This window comes from Mixophyes fleayi, chromosome 6 (assembly GCF_038048845.1).
Source record: "Mixophyes fleayi isolate aMixFle1 chromosome 6, aMixFle1.hap1, whole genome shotgun sequence".
Lineage (NCBI taxonomy): Eukaryota > Metazoa > Chordata > Amphibia > Anura > Limnodynastidae > Mixophyes > Mixophyes fleayi.
The window spans coordinates 226,247,964-226,256,460 of record NC_134407.1 but is presented as its reverse complement, the minus strand read 5'-3'; the positions used below and the strand labels follow the sequence as shown (position 1 = coordinate 226,256,460).

General features: G+C 43.9%; 2 protein-coding genes across 21 annotated transcripts in view; one reads left to right on the top strand and one right to left on the bottom strand.

Annotated features, from left to right (window-relative positions):
- The window catches only part of LOC142160072 (uncharacterized), a 1,559,230-nt gene that overhangs the window by 474,161 nt on the left and 1,076,572 nt on the right, over positions 1–8,497 (bottom strand). The window lies entirely within an intron of this gene.
- The window catches only part of LOC142160088 (uncharacterized), a 101,194-nt gene that overhangs the window by 2,181 nt on the left and 90,516 nt on the right, over positions 1–8,497 (top strand). The window lies entirely within an intron of this gene.

Here is an 8,497-nt window from a genome sequence, read left to right as displayed (position 1 = left end):
ATGACTGGAGAGGTGAGGGAGTCTGTGACATCACTGTTATCTGTAGTAATATAACAGGGATATGACTGGAGAGGTGAGGGAGTCTGTGACATCACTGTTATCTGTAGTAATATAACAGGATATGACTGGAGAGGTGAGGGAGTCTGTGACATCACTGTTATCTATAGTAATATAACAGGATATGACTGGAGAGGTGAGGGAGTCTGTGACATCACTGTTATCTGTAGTAATATAACAGGATATGACTGGAGAGGTGAGGGAGTCTGTGACATCACTGTTATCTATAGTAATATAACAGGATATGACTGGAGAGGTGAGGGAGTCTGTGACATCACTGTTATCTGTAGTAATATAACAGGATATGTCTGGAGAGGTGAGGGAGTCTGTGACATCACTGTTATCTGTAGTAATATAACAGGATATGACTGGAGAGGTGAGTGAGTCTGTGACATCACTGTTATCTGTAGTAATATAACAGGGATATGACTGGAGAGGTGAGGGAGTCTGTGACATCACTGTTATTTGTAGTAATGTAACAGGATATGACTGGAGAGGTGAGGGAGTCTGTGACATCACTGTTATCTGTAGTAATATAACAGGGATATGACTGGAGAGGTGAGAGAGTCTGTGACATCACTGTTATCTGTAGTAATATAACAGGATATGACTGGAGAGGTGAGGGAGTCTGTGACATCACTGTTATCTGTAGTAATATAACAGGGATATGACTGGAGAGGTGAGGGAGTCTGTGACATCACTGTTATCTGTAGTAATATAACAGGATATGACTGGAGTGGTGAGGGAGTCTGTGACATCACTGTTATCTGTAGTAATATAACAGGATATGACTGGGGAGGTGAGGGAGTCTGTGACATCACTGTTATCTGTAGTAATATAACAGGGATATGACTGGAGAGGTGAGGGAGTCTGTGACATCACTGTTATCTGTAGTAATATAACAGGATATGACTGGGGAGGTGAGGGAGTCTGTGACATCACTGTTATCTGTAGTAATATAACAGGGATATGACTGGAGAGGTGAGGGAGTCTGTGACATCACTGTTATCTGTAGTAATATAACAGGATATGACTGGGGAGGTGAGGGAGTCTGTGACATCACTGTTATCTGTAGTAATATAACAGGGATATGACTGGAGAGGTGAGGGAGTCTGTGACATCACTGTTATCTGTAGTAATATAACAGGATATGACTGGGGAGGTGAGGGAGTCTGTGACATCACTGTTATCTGTAGTAATATAACAGGGATATGACTGGAGAGGTGAGGGAGTCTGTGACATCACTGGTATCTGTAGTAATATAACAGGATATGACTGGGGAGGTGAGGGAGTCTGTGACATCACTGTTATCTGTAGTAATATAACAGGGATATGACTGGAGTGGTGAGGGAGTCTGTGACATCACTGTTATCTGTAGTAATATAACAGGATATGACTGGGGAGGTGAGGGAGTCTGTGACATCACTGTTATCTGTAGTAATATAACAGGGATATGACTGGAGAGGTGAGGGAGTCTGTGACATCACTGTTATCTGTAGTAATATAACAGGATATGACTGGAGTGGTGAGGGAGTCTGTGACATCACTGTTATCTGTAGTAATATAACAGGATATGACTGGAGAGGTGAGGGAGTCTGTGACATCACTGTTATCTGTAGTAATATAACAGGATATGACTGGAGAGGTGAGGGAGTCTGTGACATCACTGTTATCTGTAGTAATATAACAGGATATGACTGGAGAGGTGAGGGAGTCTGTGACATCACTGTTATCTGTAGTAATATAACAGGATATGACTGGAGAGGTGAGGGAGTCTGTGACATCACTCTTATCTGTAGTAATATAACAGGATATGACTGGAGAGGTGAGGGAGTCTGTGACATCACTGTTATCTGTAGTAATATAACAGGATATGACTGGAGAGGTGAGGGAGTCTGTGATATCACTGTTATCTGTAGTAATATAACAGGGATATGACTGGAGAGGTGAGGGAGTCTGTGATATCACTGTTATCTGTAGTAATATAACAGGGATATGACTGGAGAGGTGAGGAGTCTGTGACATCACTGTTATCTGTAGTAATATAACAGGATATGACTGGAGAGGTGAGGGAGTCTGTGACATCACTGTTATCTGTAGTAATATAACAGGATATGACTGGAGAGGTGAGGGAGTCTGTGACATCACTGTTATCTGTAGTAATATAACAGGATATGACTGGAGAGGTGAGGGAGTCTGTGACATCACTGTTATCTGTAGTAATATAACAGGATATGACTGGAGAGGTGAGGGAGTCTGTGACATCACTCTTATCTGTAGTAATATAACAGGATATGACTGGAGAGGTGAGGGAGTCTGTGACATCACTGTTATCTGTAGTAATATAACAGGATATGACTGGAGAGGTGAGGGAGTCTGTGACATCACTGTTATCTGTAGTAATATAACAGGATATGACTGGAGAGGTGAGGGAGTCTGTGACATCACTGTTATCTGTAGTAATATAACAGGATATGACTGGAGAGGTGAGGGAGTCTGTGACATCACTGTTATCTGTAGTAATATAACAGGGATATGACTGATGATTAGACAGCTGAGATGAGTAGAATCTAGTAATGTAACTTTGTAATGTAAAGAGAAGGGCGACAAAATTGATAAAGGGTATGGAGTCATTAAGTTATGAGGAAAGGTTAGCCAGTTTAGGCATGTTTACTTTAGAAAAGAGGCGTCTAAGGGGAGATATGATTACTATGTACAAATACATTAGGGGTCAATACAGAGAGCTTTCATGGGAACTTTTTACCCCAAGGACCATACACAGGACACGTGGTCATCCCCTAAGGTTAGAGGAGAGGAAATTTCACAACCAGCAAAGGAAGGGGTTCTTTACAGTAAGGGCAGTCAAGATATGGAATTCATTGCCAGGGAAGGTTGTGATGGCAGATTCAATAGATATGTTTAAGAAAGGGTTAGACAAATTTTTAGCGGAAAGGTGTATCCAGGGATACGACCGTTAATTTAAAATAAAGGATAGTAGTGGATACAGGGTAAAAATTGGATTGCAATATTGAGTCTGGGGGGATTTTCAAAATTGAAACAGATGGGCGGTTGCCTATTCTGGATTAATTTCAAATATAAGTGCAGGATCGCAGGAGATCCAAAATAGGTTGAACTTGATGGACTGGTGTCTTTTTTCAACCTCATCAACTATGTTACTATGTTACTATGTTACTTTATTTTGGGTGATCTTAGGAACAGATGTCATAGCCCTTGTCTATCCACTTCAGCCAGTAACACTGTGCCTGAGCTTTCAGTTTGCTGCGTTGCCCAAACTTATCCCTTACTAGTCTTCCTCATCTTAGTTCCTACTTCTTATTTTTATGCCTGCGATGAACACCTGGGATCACTTGCTATAATGGACATGTCCTTGTGTTACCACCACCACAGGCTTTGTGTTTCAGTTTGTCCTCAAAATAGTTACTCGTTCTACTGTATTATTAGCCCTGGTTCAGAGGAGGAACTACCGGCGGTGCGGTCGGTGCACAGCACTGGGGCCCATACCGACAATGGGGACCGCTTCCTTGCCAGGCGTTCGGCACTCTTCTCCCTTCTCCCTGTATGTTGGGAGTGACATCATCCTGTCCCGACAGTGTCAGTCAGTGAGGAGATCAGGGGCACAGAGAGGAGCCACAAGCAATAAGATAGAATAGAAAGAGAAGAAAGAAGGCGAAGTAAAGGATTGGAGGCAGTGGTCCTGTCGTGTAATAGGAGTGACTCTCAGATCCATAGGGGCTCTCCCAGCAGGTGCTCAACTCATTATTCACAGGACCATGATATGTTTTTCTAAGTACAAAGCTGCGACCCTCCCACCCCGTAACTGGTACCTCTCCCCCAGCGGCCAAATCATTCCTTTGTCTTTTTTTTCCTTAGACTCGTGTGATCCAACAATAAATATTTTTTCATTGTAGAATGTAACTTTATTCAGCATAAAGATACAAAGAAACCAGATATAAAACATTAGTTTGAAGTGTACTGCGTGGCAGCACAGCTGTAAGCACAATACATACAAACATAATCAGACATACATTATGTGGACAAAAGTATTTGGCCGCACCTGTTAATTATTGAATTGAGGTGTATCAATCAGACCCGTTGCCAGGGGTGTATAACATCAAGCACCCGGCCATGCAGTCTCTATTTTTTTTTATTTTTTAAATATTTATTTTTGCAAGGTCAAATAACAAAGTCACCAACATGCAATGAAAACGAGCATGTACACATCAATGAAAACATGAAATACAATCAACGTATTATCGTGAGACATTAATGCGGATGGGTCAAGTTACGTATATAAAGATTGACCAGGATTTTTTTTTTTAAAGATATGAAGGAGAGAGCGAAATGCCACGAGAGAGAAGGGCATGACGCAGAGAGAAGAAACGATAGACTAGAACGTAGCAGAGAAGAAAGGGAGAGGGATTGAAGGGAGGAGGACGGACAAATGGAGGTATTGTGTCAAGTGAAAGGGGAATAAGCCTGAAAAAATGAGAGCCATGGGCTCCACAACTTAGTGAATGATCTTGACGTCCTGTTGATGATGCTGGTCATGTATTCCAGGCGCTGGACATGCCAGACTGCTGCCATTTGGCAGGTGGCTGCGGACAAGATATGTCTAGCCAGTTTATTCTAGTGTCAAGTCGCCGTGGGCGCTCCGAAGGGCAAGAGGAAAAATTTAGGTTCTAATGGTATTGTGACAGGATGGACCGCCTACGCCACCCTGTCTTGTTGCTGGGAACCGGCTGGGCTTACTTTGCCACCATTCCCTTTCGTTATCCAAAAAGCGCCCTCTTGCGCAGTAGGAGGGGCTTACAAAGGCTGCCACCACTGAGCTCCTTCTATGGCACTCAGAACCACGTTCCTTCTGGGTCACTGATGCTGCTAGCGTGTCTCGTTGCTGGGGTACCTGGCTGGTAACTCCGGACCTCTTAGTATGGATCCAGGTTGCTGTGAATGGATACCCCTGGCCTATCACACTAACCAGGACTGCTGGGTAGCAGGCAGAGCGTTGGCACTGGAATAGCTTGGGTCCAAACCGCAGAGACAGCCGGAGAACGGATTAGATTTTAGGGTCTAATCTGTAGATCACAGGAAAACAGCAATATTGAAGATGATTCCAAGCAGGTCTTTGAAGCAAGATGGTTTATTTGCTCACACACACTGGTGGAAGGTCCCAGTGTGATCAGGTCAGATGATAATTCAGAAGAACAACTATATGCTCACAGAGCTCCTCTTTTATATAGTTCAGAAATAGTCTATTTTTAGAAACATAATATACTCTATTGACACAACCATGAATTTACATGTGTTTCAAGGCTAACAAAATTTACACTTATCTATGAAATTCACTCTGGCAAAAGGCCACACAGTAACGGCCCCCTGCTGGGCCTTTGGCCAGAGCAGACATGACACTTTATCACAACTTCGTTAGCACTTTCTGCTATCAGACTTTAAACATATACCTTAGACATGAATGCATTTCCTCTCACTAAGATATGCAAAAGACTTTCAAAACAAAGACTTACTGTATCAGATATATACATCCGAAATAGGCATTTCCTATAGCAAGGTTAAAACAGGAAAGACCAACTTTTCTACCCTGGTCTCAGAGATAACGATTTCCTATATCACAGAATATATACAATACAAGAAAATAAGTGCCTATGCAATTATATAAATATGCGCCCAGTGCTATTTCCTTTAAATACATTTTTACCAAAAGTTATTTATCAGTGATCCAGTCACAGGTATCGTTACCTGGAGTACCGAATGGATCAGTTGTTTAATCTCGGCCCAGAAATTTGTGACAGGTACACCATATGTGGATAAAGTTACCCTCATGGGAGCACCTCCGCCAACAGCGATCGGAAGAGTCTTGGAGAATTTTATGAATCCGGGAGGGAACGTAGTACCATCGGTACAATACCTTATAGACATTCTCTTTTATTTTAACACAGATTGAACTGGAGACAGCATTCTCATATATCTCTGACTATTCTTCGCTCAAAAGGGCATCACCAAAGTCACGTTCCCAGGCCAGTTTGTGCGAATCTCTAAGGTCTGAAGAACGTGGGGCGAGTTCATAGTATAGTGTTGAGATAAGGCCTTTCATAGTGGACTGGCAGAGACAGAGATTTTCAAATGTGGTAAGGGGACGGGAAGAGAGGCGAGTTTTAGCTGTGTGGTGAAAATGACAAAGCTGGAGAAATTGGTAGAAAAATTTAGAGAGAATATCCATTTGAGATTGGGTGTCAGTAAACGAGGGGAACACTACCATGGAGGTGAGATCATTTAAGAAATGGACCCCCTGTGAAGTCCACAAGGAGAATACTTTAGGGGAAAGGCCCGGTGCGAAGTCAGAGGAGTTAAATAGAGGTATTAGGAAAGAGGGATGGGGGGAAAGGCCAAATTTCTGAGAGGATGAATCCCACACCGCCAGAGAGTGTGTAATGACGGGGTAAAGTGAGACACGTTTTGGACGACGAGCCCGCGAGAGCCACAGGAGAGTGGATAGGAATCGCATACCCAGACTTTCAGCCTCAATCTCGACCCAAAACCTGGAAGGAGTTGAACTATACCACAGAACGCATTGAGCAAGTTGAGCGGAGAGGTAGTAGCATCGGAAATCAGGTATTCCCAGTCCCCCTCCCTGCGGGGGTCTCTGTTAAAGCTTACCAGATAAATTTAGATACATGAAAGTGGAGAAACTTGAAAACATAGGGGGGAGGTGGGGGGCGGTCCCGGTCCCAGATGGGAAGGGTTTGAAAAAGGTAAAGGAGCCTGGGGAGAATATTCATCTTGACCGCATTAATACGGCCTATCCAGGAAATGTATAGCTGCGACCATGAAGTAAGATCCGACTTAATTTGAGCTAAAATTCAAGGAAAGTTGGCCTGAAAAAGCTGGTTAAGATGCTTAGTCAGATATACCACAAGGTACTTGATTTTTTGAAGACGCCAGTTAAATGGGAAGGAACCTTCTAGTGACACTTTATCTGCTGGGGAAACGTAAAAGTCCAGGACTTCTGTCTTATCAGTGTTAACTTTATATCCCGAAAAGTGGCCATAGAGATCTAGTTCGTCCACGAGAGGAGGAACGGAAAAAATCGGGTTTGCAATAGTCAACAGGACATCGTCTGCATATAGGGCTATCTTATGAGAAGAACTACCCACCGGAATGCCCGATATCTGCTGATTAGCCCGAATTTTAGCTGCTAATGGCTCTAGGATAAGGGCAAAGATGAGTGGAGAGAGGGGACAGCCCTGCCGCGTGCCGTTGGCAATGGTGAAGGGGGCCGAGGTCAGACCATTTGCGGAGATTGTGGCCGACGGGGAGCGGTACAGGGCTGAGATGCCAGTCATAAATATGCCAGAGAAACCCATCGCTCCCAGCACCCCAACCATAAACGAGCAGGAGATGCAATCAAACGCTTTCTCTGCGTCTAGTGACATAAGGAGGGAGGGAAGCTTCCACCTGTGAATTGTGTGGATCAGATCAATTTTTCTCCTAGTGTTGTCAGGGGCTTGACGCCCTGGGATAAATCCCACTTGGTCGGGATGGATGAGGGAGTGAAGGAGGGGGTTCAGTCTGGAGGCCAAAATCTTTGCATAAATTTTAAGGTCTACATTGAGGAGGGACATTGGTCTGTAGCTAGAGCAGAGGGCTGGGTCCTTCCCTGGCCTCGGAATGACAATGATGTTGGCTCTGGTAGTGGCAACGTTGAATGTGGCTCCTCCCAAGATCTCATTAAAAAAGGATGTCAAATGGGGGCCCAGTACTGCAGCAAACTTCTTGTAATATTGTGGGGTGAAGCAGTCAGGGCCTGGAGCTGAAGAGGGTTTCAGGGATTTAATAGCCGCCAAATCCTCGGTCAGAGTGATGGGGGACTCTAGGTGTGGCGAAGTGAGCCTGGGGAGGGGGGTGGCGGCTAGATATTCATCTAGAGTCGGCACTGTGTGAATGCTTTGAGGAGGGGGTGGCGGGGATAAATTGTAAAGAGAGGAGTAAAATTCCTGAAATGTCTGGACTATCTTCTTGGGATCATAAGTAACTCCGCCCGCCTGTGAGCAATAAATTATATTGATATGACCTAGGGCCATCTTCTTATGAAGCTTTCTGGCTAGAACAGAGTCTGCTTTATCAGATTTATCGTAGTACCTTTGCTGGAGTTTCTGCATAGTAAAAGAAGAAAGAAGGGTGTTAAGTTGGCCTTTCAGCGAGGTAATTTGAGTAAGCAGGGCAGGGTCATGAAGGGACTGGTGTCGAGAAAGAAGAGAGGCAATTTTATGTTCTAAACTAGCTACCTCTTCTGTAGCCTTTCTCCTAGCAGCCGCAGTCAAGCTTTATGTGCCTCCCAAACAATTCCTGGGGGGACGTCTACAGTACAGTTATCTTGGAAATAGTTGGAGATTGAGTTGCTTAG